Genomic DNA, 17,068 nt, shown 5'->3' with positions numbered 1-17,068 from the left:
AAACATAATACCAATAAAGACACCATTAAGTTTACTTTTATAAATTTTTTTAATTTCACAAGACCCAAGTAAATAAAAGGTTATTAAAATTTTTTTAAATATACCCCAGAATTGAAAATATCAAGTGCCTATTTTCCTAATAATGCTATTGAAAATTCCACACATATAGGACACAAGACATAATGAGATCATAATTCCACTTTAATCAGTTATATTACATATGGTATATGATGTGCTAAGAAGAGACATTTATATATACGTGTATATAGGTTTGGTTACTTAAAATTCATATTAAAAATTCAGGTTCCAGAGGTACTTTGAGAATAAGGTGAACAATGCTAAAAAAGTAGTTTCTGAGGCTGAAAAGAAAATATTACTTCAATTATGCTCACAGAGGCCTTCCTAGAGAATTGGGTCCCTGGGTTTTAGGAAACACTGATGCTTGTTCTGTGTTGATCTGTGTTTCTTATTTCCAAAGGCTAGAATATTGCTGAAACTTCATTCTCTCTGGAGAACATGAATGACAAAGGAAGCCAATGAGGAGGTTGTCTTATCTCAGCCCTAAAGTTTAGTTTTGCCACTCTTTTAACCAGGAAGTTTTGCATGGCGCCTAAAAGATATTGCAGTGCATAGAAATCTGAGCAGAATTAAGTTTGCTTTTAATAAGGATTCTTGGCTGTAAGATAATGTTTCATAACTTTAGTCTCTTAAGATGGAATACCTAGTTAAAATGGATAGCATATGAGCCTGAGTAAGGGTCAAATTTTATCAGATATTTTATGTCACTGCTACTATAATAAATAATTACTTTTCTATTTTTTTCTGACTACAAAGATACAAATACTTTCCTTTTTAAATTGTTTTATAATTGGACATTGAAAAGACATTAGGGTGGTATATGATTACTATGGGATACTATTATGCTATAAGAAATGACAAGCAGGGGAGTATAAGAAATGATGAGCAGGATGCTTTCAGAAGAAAAACTTGGAAAGACAGGAACTGATGCAAAGTGAAGTGCTCAGAACCAGGAGAACATTGAACACAGTCATAGTAATACTGTAATTGGATTAGCTGTGAATGACTTAGCTATTCTGAATAATGCAATGATTCAAGACAATTCCAAAAAACTTATAATGACAAATGCTCCCTTCTCAAGAGAAAAAAAACTGATGGAATATTAATAGAGATCAAAACATACTTTTAACTTTATTTTTCTTGTTGGTTTTTGGTCTATGTTTTCTTTCACAGCATGGATAAATATGGAAATATGTTTTGCATAACTGCACATGTATAGACTTTATCAAATTTGCTTGCCTTCTCATTGGGAGGGGAGGGGAAGAAAGCAGGGACAGAATTTAGAAATCAAAAATTTTCACTGAGTGTTATAAGTGGGTTTTGCATGTTTTAAACAAATTTTGTGAGAAATAGGACTGAACACCCAGACACATATATAGTTGATTGTTTTTATTTAAACATCTGTTTTATGGATGATTTTGTCCTTACAACAATCATTTCTTTTTTTTTTCCAAAAACTTTTATCATTCATCTTAGATTGGTTCCAAGGCAGGAGAACAATAAGGAAAGGTAATGGGGATTAAGTGATTTACCCAAAGTAACATACCTAGGAGGCTAGATTTTAATCCAGGACCTCCTGTCTCTAGGCCTAGCTATCAATCCAGTGAAACATCTAACTGCCTTACCATGGTGATTTCTATTCAAAAACCAAACAAAATTTCCTGCCCCTTTCCAGATGGAGTCCTCCCTTGCAAAGAAAAAAAAAAGTAAAACATAGCAATGTTACTATATCTGATAATTTATACAATATTCAACCCCATTAGTCCCCTGTTTGTCTACTGAGTGGAGAGAAAAACATTCTGTCTATATATATGTATATATCTATGTATCTCTGTGAGTGATTTTTTGCCTATGACCATCTTCTTCAGGCTTATTATAGAACAAAGATAACTAGATTCTAGAAAAACATGCACAAGTTTTAGGGGATCCTATCAAGCCAGAAAGAATTCAGGTATGATTCCAATGATGGTCTTGTCTGATGACCAGCTTAGCTAGTTTGGAAAGTTAGCCACCAGAATATTATTTTTTTCAGTCATGGAAACTCACAATAGTGTATTAAGACAAGTAGGGTTTGAGATCTGTATTGGTGAAGGGAGTGCCTATACCAACCAAATACCAGATCTTTGGTGAGAATGGGGGAAGGATATATATATATATATATATATGTATATATATATATATATATATATATATATATATATAATGTATGTATACATACACACACACATATACTCTAACACATTGATAGCTATCCAAAGGCTTGAGCCAGATATAATGTGTCTGCCTTAGATTGTTTGCATAAGACTACTACTCAAATTAAAACAAAATTGCTGGGTTTATAAACTCTAACTCTAGGTGAGATGAAATACCCTCTTTTTTGGGGGCTAAGATACTGAGAGACAAGTAGCTGCTTATTAAATGCTAGGTGATTGGTTTTCAAGTCTTATGTCATTTGTGTTACTAAGAATGATTCCCATTCTCTTTCACCTATTCATATGACCAGCTCTGGTCTCACTTTCTCTCACAGAGCCTTTATTTTTTTTTGTAATATCAAAAACTATCCAAAACTACAAGAAACAATAATAGTTTTGTTTATTTTTTATTTTTAATCTGAAAGGGCTTATAAATATTTTCACAAGCTTTAAAGTTAATAGCAGTAGTTTTTATTTTCACTGAAATTAATTTGAAACATTTTTCTTTTACTGAGGAAAGATGTATCACCAGATTTTTTTTAATCAAAAAAGTAATGATAAGGGAAGGAGATGTTGAGATATATTTCAGAGATAAGTGAGAAAGGCAAAAAGGACAAGAACAGTAGATATGTGACCAAGTAAGAAGAAGAGTGCTAAGGTAAAATCCATTTAGGTGTCATCAGTGAAAACAGAAGAAATTCAGGGAGCAAAGTGATTCACTTACCTAAGAGAGGAGAAAGTCAAGAAGCAGTAGGGAAGGAACATGTATTTTTTATGATGAATTATCTATACTTTTTAGCCACAGGATGGCATTAGTAGCCATAAACAGCTTGGTTGCTTGTCACCATGACCTCCTGGGGTTGGAATGGGAAAGAAGGGTGCCCTTTAGCCCAGGTCCTTAAACCCTGAGCCTATTGCTCTTCTTACTAGGTAATGGTACCTGTACTGTTTGTAGCCCTTGTGATGTAAAACATGTAAAATAATCTGGGCACATTAAATTAAGACTAGGACTTTAACTCTTTGAACTATAGTTATCTCCATTTTGCTGAAGGAAAGCATTGTTCCTTTTCAAGAATAAAAAAACTGGATTACTAGTAATTAATTTTAAAACTGAAATTATCCTGTATTGCCACTACAATATAAGACTAGGGCTGAATGCATAAACTATACATAAATATGATTCTGATAAAATCAAATCCAGAACCAATGGAACTGAAAACTATGCACTAATAGCATCTGTATGTGCCACCAGCAATTTCAACTCCCCTCTCTATGTCCAGATCATCTTAAATTCACTTCCTACCTTTAAGGAAGCAAGAACAGTACTTTAATTGCAGCTGCCCATGGGTCAAATGCAGCTTGAGTTTCTGATTGATTGGGTCTTCTAGTGAGAGCCAAAATGAACACCGGATAGTCAGCACGAGTAAACTCAGATCAATTAGTACCTACTGCTATTGGCAATGTTAAGAGAAATCCATTTTTCATCAGTAGGACTTCAGCTTGTATCATCAGTAGACCCACATTTCTCATGAGAAGATCACTGGCTCAAATGCTCTTGTTATGGCACCTCTGGATTGGTTCCCCCCTTTTCTACATACTCTTCCATGTGCTAAATTTCACAGAATGTATCCTGGACCATATGAAAGCCAAAGTTGATATTTTCATTGCAAAGCTTGTAATTAATGTCAGGGGACGCAGTAAAATGTGTATTATGAAATGAAGCTTTGTCAGAAATCATCTACAATAGGTGTGGCAAAATGAAATAAGATAGATCATAAATGTTGAGCTGGAGAGTACCTTAGAAGCCATCTAATCCAGTGACCTCATTTTATATAATAGGAAACTCAAGGCCTATGACTTAAAATAATTTCCCCAGGATCACAATGTTAATGCCAATGTAGATACATTAATGGAGAGGCACAAACCATAGAAATGCCTCACCTTGTGGCCAAATTCAGACCCAAACCCCTGGGTGGGAATGGGAGTGAAGTGGAGATCAGGGGCCTCTGGAATTAGGAAAACAAGTTCAGTTGCAGCCTCAACCATTTATTAGCTATATGACACAAGGCAAGCCACTTAATCTTAGTTTCTTCATTTTAAAGATGGCAATAATAATAGCACCTTTCTCACATTGTTCTTTTAAAGATAAAAGGAAATAATAATATTTGTAAAGTGCTTTGCAAACCTTAAAGCACCACAGAAATAGGTGGCATTTATATTGTGCCTGCTATGTGCCAGGTGCTAAAGTAAGTACTTAAAAAAAATTTTTAAACCTTTATCTTCTACGTTAATATCAATTTTAAAACAGAAGAGAGGCAAGGACTAGGCAATTGTGGTTAAGTGACTTGCCCAGGGTCACACAGAGAGGAAATGTCTAATGATATATTTGAACCCAGGTCCTCCTGACTCCCAGCTTGGCACTTTATTCACTGTGCCACCTAGCTGCCCCTTAAGTGCTTTACAAATATTATCACATTTGATCTCTATTATTACTATCGAATTTGAAACAACATTCATTTTAAAAATCCACCCTAACCAATAAATATATTTTTCTTCCTCATAACATATAGCACATCAAATCATGTACTAAATACTATAACAGCATTTTCAGTATATCCTTTATTTAATGATTCAAGTACTCACCTACACAGTCCACAAAATTTTAGTTCTTAAAACAGATCTATACTGTAAAAGAATTTGAATTGTTCCTTGGTGTGTTAGAATCAATCAATAAATCAAAAAACCTCTAGCACCACCACTGGATTACCCCCTTCATCTTTTACTACTCACAGGTTATATCTCAGGATAAGTAACTGCTTGCTACTTTAGGTTCTAGGGACAAATAGGTCTTTGGGTACTGTTCTTAATCTACAAAAACTCATGAGTTCTAATGAGTATGTTTCTCATTAATAATCAATAAGTAAAATTCATTAGCTATTATCACAGGCATTTACTCAGATGGAAAAATAGGACATCTGATATTAAAAAAAACAAAACCCTGTAGCAAACTGTCCCCCACACACAAAGTCTAAGCTAGAAGAATGGCTACAGACTCTAAATCTGCAATGAAGAAAGAAAATGAGTAGAGAGTACATGTGGCCAATCCATCTCACATCTGGGCCTTGATAGCTTTCTCCCTCTGAAGAGTCCTTCTTCACAAAGCTCCCTGAATCTGAGATGGGGATCAGGCTGCTGTTGGGCTGGTTCCTCTAAAAATAGGGGCAGATTGCTCACATGCATTTATTCCTCTAAGGGAACATCTGCTGGATGGGTCAAACCATTACTAGACTGGACTAGAACTTTCTCCTGATAGGACTTAGGGTCTCTGATGGATGGATGGATGGGGTTGATCTCTTGGGGTCCCTAGAGGTTATCCTTTAATGGACAGCTGTAGTCTCCTTTACCTTGAGCTTCAGACTTGGCTGCATCCCTAAGCTGGGCTGTTATTTACTACTGGGCTCTTAAAGACTGAGTGGAGTCTCTTAGGAAAGGATTGACCCATGGCTCAGCTGTTTCGTTCTTTAGTTCTCCAGGGGACAATTTGTGGTCTAGACCAGTAATGTTGAATGTTTTAGATACCAAGTGCCCAAAGTGCAATCTTCACACAGCATGTGAGCCCTCCACCTTATCCCATATAGAGGAGGAAGAAAGCCCTGCAATTGGGCTGCTGGGAAGAGGGACAAGTGATGTGAGAAATGTCCTCAGGCACACATGGAGGAAGGAAGGGAGCAATCCACTGTTAAATTTATGGTTGGACCAAATATATTTAATTGGTCACCAGGGATTTAATTACTAAATCCCCAAAATGAATTAATAAAGTCAGAATGGCAGTTATGGTAGTTTATTTTACAATAGAGGGAAGATGTTAAGGAAGAGAGAAAGAGAAGAAAAGGAGAGAGGGGGTGGGTGGCAAGGAGGGAGAGAGGGAGGGAAGGAGGGAGAAAGAGTGCTCTGGTTTCCTCTGAGGCAGGTAAGAATTCAAAGGCCCCAGCCAGGAGTCTCAAGATGAAGGGCCTTTCTGGAGACTGACACCTCCAGAAAGGCCAAGGAAAGGAAGTCAACCTTTACACTCACCACTCGTCAGTTCAGTCAGCAGATTCTTTATCAGCTTGAACTCCAGTAGAGCTGCTTCTTACAGGAGATTCCACTCCGAGTGTGAGTCTTCACTCCAAGTATCTCTCTCCACTCCAAGTGTGTCTCTCTGTGTCTGTTTCCACTTTTAAAGACCTTTTTCTCTTGTGTCACTTCCCCTAAATTTTTAAGTCTACCAATCACGGCCAACAGCTCCACTCCAGGACTGCCCACTCTTTCACACATGGGTCACAGACCTACCACTCAATGTATGAAATGGGTGTTCATACCTTTTTGTGGTTAAAATCCAAAATGAGTAGATCTCCATACTCAACTTTAAGTACTGTGCTTACATTTTGGGGAATTAAAACTAAAAATAGACAGGGGATTATAATTTAATCTTCACAATCAAGGAAGAGCTAAGTACCTTCATTATTACAATCAGGGGAGAGCCAAATCCAATCTTCACACTCCTCTGACCTACATGCTATAGGTTTATCAACATGAACCTAGACTCATAAATGTATCACCCTTCCCCTCAGGAAGGAGATGAAAGAAAAGAAGTATAGTCTTTCTTTTTGAAAACTCTTCAAAGTTTAGCATATGGGACCCCCAATAAGAAACTTCACTTTAACTTATAATGACCATCCAATGTATTTCCCAAATCTTCATCTCTGTGGACCAGGTAATGGTCATTTAGTAGTAGTAGTAGTAGTAGTAGTAGTCTCTCGGTAACCGAGGATGACAATTGTCTTTGTGCGTTTTTGTGCACAAAGACACTTGTGCATGAAGATTTAAGTGGGAAAGTCAATGCACAGAGACAGTCCCACTCTCTCAGCGTTGGAAGCCTGGGTCCATTGGCATGAAAAGTTGTTACATCTGGAGACTTCCTCAGCTACATTGGATGGCCGTGTTGTCTTTTGTGCCCCAACACGCACTAAGCACTCCACAGTGCTTTGCTGCGTCGCCCTCTCAGCCGTTGAACCTTCTTATTGGTTTCTTCCGCCTGTTCCGCCGAAACAGTCTTCACATGCTGGGTGAGCAAAGCCCTGGTTCACCAGGGATCGACGACCCGATGGCTACCCTCACAAGGGGTGTATGGGGTGCTCAGGGAGGAGTAATATCTTTGGTATGGAGGGCTTGTCGTGCCCTTCTAGGGCAGCTCTCCAGCCTCTGACTCTCACCTGACACCCAGCTCTCACTTGTGGCTCCTAGTAGCTGCTAGCATGTGGCAGCGGCCACATCCCGGGCAACGGCCTCGATGGGCCGGCTAAACCTTGTGAGGGTAGCCAATGGTCATTTACTAATAACCATAATCACTAAACAGGCTTGAGGTTCAGGATTCCCAGTTTTTAAAATGTTAGGACATATACAATGAGATCAACTAAATAGCTGATGAATCCCTGCCAAAAAAATCACCATATCATGAAACAGTTATGCTACTCACCTTTTAGCATTCTCTACCACCCCCAGTCCCTTCCACCTCTACATTTTTTGTCTAGCTTTCTGGAACTGAGACCAGCCCAGTGATTGGTGAGTTCCATCCTGGGACCTCATATCATGAGAAGACCTTCCATTTCTGCCTCAAACCCCCCTCCCCAACTACCTCATCCCAATTCTTTTTTTATCTTTTTTCCCCCTTATTACGAGAAGAAAATCCTCAAGAATAGGAACTGGCTATGTTTTTATATCACTTTTTATATACTATCTATAGTGCTTTAAAGTACCTACTTCAGTGTTTAATAAATGCTTCATCTATCTATCTCATCTATCATCTATTAAATGATTCATTGGTCTAAGTGAAGGAATGGCTGGATAAAAGGAGCAAGAAAGGGATACTTGTGAACAAGTTTATTTTCTGACTTGATCCTTTAACATGAAGATAAGCTACTCAGAGCCTCCATACCTCCCTATCTTGCTTGCCTTGGTTTTCTTAACTGTGAAATTGTGCCAGAAAACAAAATGGTAAACTTCACCAGTATTTTTGCTAAGAAAACCCCAAACAGGATCATGAAGAGTCAGACATGACTAATAAACCAAAAAACAACAATAACCAGTCAAAATGCTATATACACATCTTATTTCTATTTGAGTTTGACATTACTGCTAAAGAAGAGTGTTTAGCAAGTTTTAGATATCTAATTCTTGGCTTTTGGAGAACATTTTCTTTGTACTAATAAAAGGATCTTAAATAAGTACTGAATCCTTCACTCAAACATGACTTCAACCTCATTAACACTGTGATCTAACCACCAATGGTAACTGGCTCTTTATATGTGAGTCTTTCAGAGAGCAACATGGAATAGTAGAAAGAACCCTGGAATGAAATTGAGAGACATGACTTCCATTTATTTTTTGACTACAAATAAATAGCATGACCTTGAATAATTCATTTACTTTTCTTCACTTATAAAAGGGGAAGATGGACTCTGATCTCCAATACCTCTTCCAGCTTTAACACTATTATTTTATAATTTTGAGGGAAGGTAATTTAGTTCTCTCTATTCTTCATTATAGTTTTTCTTGGTACTTTCCACAAAAAAAAAAAAAGTTTTGCTTTCCCTGTAAGCAGTAGATGTTTCATCTAAGAGGCTTGTCTCAAAGAATAAAATTGTGGATTCACAATTAGCCTTACTGAGCCTTGGGACTGCCAGGTCTTAGAAGATTTATTTATTTTTTAATGTCAACCAAGAAATGTCATCACCAGAGTCATAAAAATGTGTGAAGAAATTAAAAATCAATGTGGAAAACCCAATTAAAAGCTGAAAGCCATATGAAGATGTTTACCTGTGTCATCAGCCTGAATGTTTTTGGGATGTTGATGGATCTATGAAGTAAAGCGATTTAATTACTGTCAGGAGGAGATGAGTTGAATTTCTGATCTTGTTGTTCATAATAAGTTACACAAAAAGGATTATTCCTGGGAGTTTGTCCAAGAAAGGGAAGAGCCATGAGGTAGATAGTATAGTACAGTGTTGAACTTGGAATAAGGATGACATGGATTTAAATTCTTCTTCTGACTCTCATTAACTATATGACCACTGATTAGTCACTCTCTGAACCTGTTTCCCCATCTATAAAATGGGGCTAACAATTATACCTATAGTAACTACTTCAAGGAGTTGTTATGAAGTTTAAATGAGATTATATATAGGTTGGTTTGGGAGTCAGAAACCTTTAAGAACTGCTTTTTTGGTTAAAAAATTAAAAACTCTTTTTGGCAGATTAAGATTTGGAAATGAGTTTTATTTCACCTTATTCAAAGTTGACTTTAATGGGGTGGCACTGAGTGTTGATCATACAGGTTCTCTTGAATCATAGCACTTCAGATTGATGATACTTGCAGAATTGGGGCTAAGACCAAGGAGGGATTGTATCTATGATTTTATTGGTATAGGAAGATCTCAGTGAGGAACTCTTATCAATGCAGGTGTTAGTTGCCTAGAGAAAACAGAGAGGTTAATTGATTTGCCCAAGATCATACAACTTTTTGTTGAGGCAGAATGTGTCAATTTGTTGTTTAGTCATTTCAGTGATGTCTGACTGTTTATGACTCCATGTGGAGTTTTCTTGCAAAGGAAATTTGAGTGCTTGACCATTTTCTTCTCCTAATCATTTCATAGATGAGGAATCTGAGGCCAACCAGGTTAAGTGACTTGCCCAGAATCACACAGCTAATAATTAGCTGAGGCCAGATTTAAACTGAGGAAGATGAGTCTTCCCAATTTCAGGCTCAGCATTCTGTATACTGCATCACCTAGCTAGACCCCAGGATATGTCAAAGGTGGGACTTGAACCCAGTTTCTACTTGTTATGACATGTAATGGAGTGGTTGGAGTCAAGATCAACTAGTTTGGCAGATGATTTAGCTTCACTCAGTTTCCTCAGCTATAAAATGAAGATAAGATGAATAGCACTTACCTTCAACACTGTGAGGATCAAAGGAAATATCATATGTAAAGCATTTTTCAAACCTTAATGTACCTTATAAATGGAATTTCATCTATTTCTTTTTGTCTGAAGCTAACTGTTATGCCATGGGACATTTTATAGTAACTATCAAAATGAATATTTGTAGTTGTAAGGCTTGCCCACAGTACGTGCTCAGTAAATGTTTATTGAAATGAATTCTTAAAAACTTAAGGTTTATTAAAGGTACTTTGGAGGTGGTCGCATTAAATACAAATGTATTTATGGGATTTCTCTTCTATTTAATAAACTAGAAACAATGGATGGAAATTGGAGAGGCAGATTTTGGCACAACTTTAGGAAAAGAAAAACAACCATGATAAGTGGAATTAAATTGTAAGCTTCTTAATGACAGGGACTGTTTTTTGCCTCTTCTTATATATCCAGCTTATAGCATAGTGCTTGAAAAATAGTTAGCACTTAATAAATGTTTATTGAATGACTGGAACTGTCTCAAGATGGAATTGTTCATCTCATTAAATTGTGACTTTCTAGCCATTATAGACATTCCACAGGACATCTCTAGCTTATATTTATAGTTGTAAGTTTTATAACAGAGGGTGTTTGTCTTTGATAAGATTTGGTGGGGAGCAATCTTCAAGAACTTGAAGGGCTATGATATGGAAGGAGTATCAAATATGTCTACTCAATATTCCAGAAGATAGGACTAGGAGCAAATGGTAGAAAGTTACAAAAACAGATTTTGGCTCAATAGAAGGGAAAACTTCCACAAAATTAGAAATGTCATCAAGTAACCAGGACTCCCTCGAGAGGTCATTGGTTAGAGGCATCTAGGTGGCTCAGTGGATAAAATGCCAGGTCTCAAATTAAGAGAACCTAGATTCAAATTTGACCTCAAACATTCCTAGTTGTGTGACCCTAGGCAAGTCACTTAACCCCAATTGCCTAGCTCTTAAGATTCTTCTGTCTTGGAATCAATATCTAGTATTCCAAGACAGAAAGCAAGGGTTATTTGAGAGAGAGAGAGAGAGAGAGAGAGAGAGAGAGAGAGAGATAACTGAATCTCCTTTTTGGTTTCTTTCTATTGAAGTTGTATATGAAGGGGAGCAGGAAAGAATGAAGGGAAATGGCCTGTCTATACAGTTTCTTCCTATTCCAAGATTCTTTGATAACTTGATTTTCATACTGTTTCTTCTAAGATTCTTCCAATTTCTTTTGTAATGAACATTTCAAAGGGCCAAAGTATATACAGCCACTATTCCTACTCACTCTAGGCTTGATTTTTTGGACTGTTGCAGTGCTTCAGTGAAGTATCTGAAGTGATCAGGACATTTATCTAGTCAAGATTCTAGTTGAAAGTGACTGTACATTATTATCGTTTAGCTTCAGCCACAGCTACCTAATTATAGTGACCTTAAATCAGCATCCCTCTCTGCTACCTACCATTTAATCAACACTGTACTTTATGTCAACCTTCTTGAGGTTAAATTAAAAATAATAACAACCAATGAATGAAATATGCTTTGCAAACTGTAAGGCACTGTGTAAATATGCCTACAATTTTTTTTATTAACTTTGGCCATTTCAGAGTTGGAAATCCTCAAGAGCTAATAATGAGAGGTAAAAGTTTTAGCTTATACCCCACAAGGCACAAATACAACATTAAACATGAATTATAATTTCAATAAAGAAAATGTTTGTTGAGTTGAATCATGGCATGATTCCTTTTTATATCCCCAAAAAGTGGTCATTCAACCTTTACTTGAAGACCTCTAGTGGTAGGAAACTCATTGCTGTCTCTGTAACAGCTCTTTTTTTAAAACATTGTTTATTTTCCCTCCTACTTGCCTCACCCCAACATTGGGAGAGGGAATATCTTGGAAAATATGCATTGTCATACAAAAGAACTTCATCTGTTGGCCAAACATATATATATATATATATATATATATATATATATGTTTCATTCAACATGACTATACCACTTTTCTATTATCAACCTTCATTATCAACTCTGGAATCATTGTCAGTTGTTGTGTTGATAAAAGTTTTTAAATCTTTCAATTACTTAAATGTTTCTAGTTCTGTTCATTTCTCTTTGCCTTAGTTCACACAAGCCTTCCCAAGTTTCTCTAAAATATTTAATTCCATTTCTTGATAGTACTAATTATTTGGAAATTCTTCATAAGGAGTCATAATCTGCTTTTCTGCACTTTATGTTTGTTGGTCCTGGCTCTAATTTATCAGATAAGCAGAAAAAGTCACTTTCAAAGGGCAAACTTTCAGATATTTGAAGATCCTGACCATGTCACCTAAGGTTTCTCTTTTCTAGGTCAAGCACCCCCATTTCCTTGAACCAAATCCTCATGTTGCCTGACTTCAGCATCCTGGGTGCCCTTCCTTCCCAAGGCACCCTAAGGATTATCAGTTGAACTGAATTACAATCCCCCCACCCCCAACAAAGCTAGATGACATTTCCCTTCATATTGAAACTACAGTGAAATTAAAATACAATAATACTCAGTTTGCTAATTATGAATGCACATATCCCTCTACATTAGAGTTATTCACAAGCACTTGGTACCAAAATGTATTTTTGTGAAATAAAATGGCTAATTAAATTGCATACACTTTCCAAATATATATTAAAAACACACATACACTCAACATACTGTAAAATAAACAGCTGTGCACTTAAGGTTCATCCCTTTCAGTGTAAGTTACATCTTTATCAGCTAGAAAACAGCTAATTTGCTCTCACATAGCCTTTCAGTTTTCTTAATGTAACCCTCGGTAAAGCCCTTGATTTATAGACTCTTCTGTTAGTTTAAAAGAGAGAAAGTGAAATCAGCATAAAGCAAATGCAAAATCTATTTTTAAAAATGTGAGCATATTTCTTGACTCTTTAATTTTTTTGGTACAAATTCTGAGGTCATTATACCTTCTATACATTAATTAGCATTATGCATATTTTTATTGTTTTCAACACAATTAGTAAATATTGTTTATTTTCCAGTTGGTGAGTCTAGAAGAAAATCAGTCCCAGTAAAGAATATGTCTGTGGCAGGACTTCAGGTTCCTTACTTTGATAGCTGACCCATAATCATTCCAGGTCATTTGAAATCATTGACCAATTTTTATACAGAAGTGTTCCCCTCATTTATTTCTTTTTTATGACTTGTATATTTTTATATATCTATATATTTATTTATATATATTTTAAATTATTTTTTTCTGTTGTATTCTAAGTAGCCTCATGGCTCTTTCTGGAATACAATGTGTATAAGAATCTCAATTGTTTACAGCTTTTTCTAATCATTTTCTCTATCCTTTTCTCACATTTGAATCATGTTATCTTACTATTGAAATACATAGAATCAGAAGATTTATTGTCATGAAGGAGAGGTCTTTGAGATCATCTAAACCAAGGGGTTTTTAACTTTTTCTGTATCATGGACCTTTCATTAAACTGGTTTTGGTATAGACCTATGATATATATATATATATATATATATATATATATATATATATACTTGTTCCTCTATCCAATTATACCATCCCACTATATCAAATAAAAGTTGAGAAAGGAGAAGAAACAAAAAGTCCATGCAGATTAACCTAATGCCTTATGCCCATTCACGATCTTCTTGTGAATCTGTAAGAGAGATATATGACTCTCCTTTCAAATGTTTTAGACCACAATTCAGATGCTCTGCTTAAAACATCAAAATAGTGCAGCTGTCTTTTTTATTTTCTAACATCTACATGTCATCCAATAACAAAATGTCAGGAGTGAGAAGTGACCTTAGATATGATCTAATACATAACTTTTAACTGAATAATTATTCCCTCTACTACATATTTAACATGTGGTCTTTCAGATTCTGTTTGAAGACCTGCATTGAGGGGAAACCCACCACCTCCTAAGGTCACCAACTCCACTGGTCAATGGTTCTAATAATTGTTAGAAAGTTTTTGCTCATCATGCCTAATTTTCCCTTTTTGCTCCTAATATTGGCATCTGGAGACAAGAAAAGTGAATCTAATCGCTCCACCAAGTATTGGTGTTTAAACTATTTGAATAAACTGATCATGTCAGTCCAAAGTTTTCTCTTCTCTTGAATAAGCAACACCAGTTTCTCCCTTCAATTTGTCCTAATATAGTATAATCTCAAGGCTCTTCATCAGTCTATTTGCCTACTTTGGGTTGTTTGAATGAATCAGTACAATGTGTGTCAAATAATACATTTGAAAGAGACAGACAGACAGACAGACTGACTGACTGAAGGATTCTGATATATCATGCTTTTTCTATCAAACATTTAAGATTACTATCATGACTGCCTCCAGTTTTTCTATAATAGCCTGGCACCCATTAAAATACCCATTTGTTGCTTTTCTTATAAAACTGACATGTTTTAATATGCAGCTTAAAAGAGAAAGTATTATATTTGACAGAAATAAAAAAAAGTCTTTATAGGTATAATTTTCCTTACATCTTTTATTTGTACAGCATGTTTTCTGGAAAACTAACTGGTCTCTGCTTCTCTATTTGGGTCATAATGGATTTCTCCATTTTTTTCTTCTCACATCTATGCTATTGATTGATTTTTTTTTTAATGAACTAAGGCCCCTAAAGCTCTTCCTCCTAATTCAATATTCTCCTATCCTTTAAATATTTTCTTCATCTCTAAACTAAAATCTAAAGAATTCTTCATATCTGGGAGCTCCCTTTTTAATATTTTTCCCTCTACCTTTACTCCCATCTTCCAAACTTACGAATTTTAGAGTTGGGTTCTTCAGATGCCATCTAGTCCAACCCTGTAATTGTTTAAATAAAGAAATCAAGGACTTCTGGGTAAGCATGGCGGCAAGCTAAATGCGGCTTACTTCATCTCCCCAATGCACTGATAAGAACTACCCCAAAAGACCTTAAGAATCATTATCAGATGAGCAGAGGAGCTTTACAGTGGAGCACAGCATTGAAGGTGCTTCAGATTGGGGCTTTTCCAGTCTATAAGAGGGTGAAAGGGCTTCCACCCAAAGGCGAACTGATCCACCCTCCTCCAACCCCACCTACAGAGCCAGAGCCAGCACACGCCAAGACGAATGAGCAAGGGGGGACCCTCTGAATTGAGGAAGGGACACCTCTGGGTCCTTGGGAGCTGACTAGAACAATAGGGGACCCACCCCTGAAGGCAGCTAGGCAGAAAACCCCAGCACTCGAGAGAGCACAGACCTTAGGTGCCCAGAGCCAGCATGCATGCCGGAGCCAGTGAGTGAGTGAGGAGTGCTCCTGGAGTGAACAGGGGACACTTCTGGGTCCTTGGGAGCTGACTAGAACCCCCTGGGACTTACCCCTGAAAGCTGCTAGACCAGAATCCCAAGCAGGCAGGAAAACGCAGAACCTGAGTGCCCCTGGGAGGGAGGCACGGAGAAGAGCTGCAAAGGAGTGCTGAGAGTGGAAAGGCTGCCCCAGGCAAAACTCTTGCTCCCTGACTCCATACACAGAGAAGCTGCCCAGCTGACTCAGATTTCTGACTAAAGAGGGAAAGGAAAACATTCAGAAAAATGGGTAATCATGCACAGGAGGCTCAAAATCCCTCCAAAAAAATCAAAAAAGAAAGCTGTGACCCTCAAGACCTTTTATGGAGGAAAAACCCAGGCTACGGAGGAAATATTGGAAGAAACTCAAATAAAGGCAAAACCGGAAACAAACAAACAAACAAAAAAAAAAAACAGAAATTGTCCACAGGCCCTGGAAAAGTCTCAAATGGAGCTTATCATCAAAAAGATAGAAGCCTTCTGGAAAGAGAAGTGGGAAATGGTTCAAAAAAAATTAAGAAATCATAGCTGAATACCAAAAGGTTAAAGCAGAAAACCAAAAGACTAGAACAGAAAATTAAGCCTTAAGAACCAGAATTGAGCAACTTGAAGCCAACGATCTTGCAAAACAGCAAGAATTAATAAAGCAAAGTGAAAAGACAAATAAAATAGAAGAGAGCATAAAATATCTCACTGTAAAGGTGACAGATCAGGAAAACAGAGGAAGGAGAAACAATTTGAGAATTATTGGGCTACCTGAAAAGCCAAAAATAAACAGAAACCTTGACACCATACCAGAAGAGATCATCCTAGAAAACTGCCCTGAAGTTCTGGAACAAGAGGGCAAAATAGACATTGAAAGAGTTCATAGAACACCCTCTACACTAACCCCCCCTCAAAAAAAAAAAACAACTCCCAGAAACGTAATTGCCAATTTCCAGAGCTTTCAAGCTAAGGAAAAAATCCCACAAGAAGCCAAAAAAGAAATAATTCAGATACAAAGGAGCACCAATCAGGATCACACAAGACCTGGAAGCTTCAACACTAAAAGACCTCGATGCCTGGAACATGATATTCAGAAAGACAAGAGAACTGGGTCTTCAACCAAGAATCACCTATCCATCAAAACTAACCATATACTTCCAGGGGAAAGTATGGGCATTCAACAAAATAGAAGATTTCCAAGTATTTGTGAGGAAAATACCAGAACTAAGTGGAAAGTTTGAAATGTTATTTGTAACTCTCAAAAAATGTTTACATTATTATAGTAAATAGAACAGTTATTCATAGGAAAAATTGGGGCATTAAAGGATATGAAATGATGAAAAAAAGGGGTGAGGGAGAATTGATGATGGTACTAAGATACCTGAAGAAATAAAATAAATAGAATAATCTTTGTCACACAAAGATATACATGGAAAGGGGAGGGGAAGAATACTCTTATAATAGGGAGAGGAAGAGAGTGCTAATAG

At 36.7% G+C, this 17,068-nt stretch overlaps 1 protein-coding gene across 1 annotated transcript in view; it reads left to right on the top strand.

Moving 5' to 3' along the window:
- CDH4 (cadherin 4) overlaps positions 1-17,068 on the top strand; it is a 1,204,972-nt gene that overhangs the window by 463,021 nt on the left and 724,883 nt on the right. The window lies entirely within an intron of this gene.

This window comes from Monodelphis domestica, chromosome 1 (genome assembly GCF_027887165.1).
Source record: "Monodelphis domestica isolate mMonDom1 chromosome 1, mMonDom1.pri, whole genome shotgun sequence".
In the NCBI taxonomy this organism is placed as follows: Eukaryota; Metazoa; Chordata; class Mammalia; order Didelphimorphia; family Didelphidae; genus Monodelphis; species Monodelphis domestica.
The sequence above is the reverse complement of the archived record's forward strand: the minus strand, read 5'-3'. Positions and strand labels throughout refer to the sequence as shown.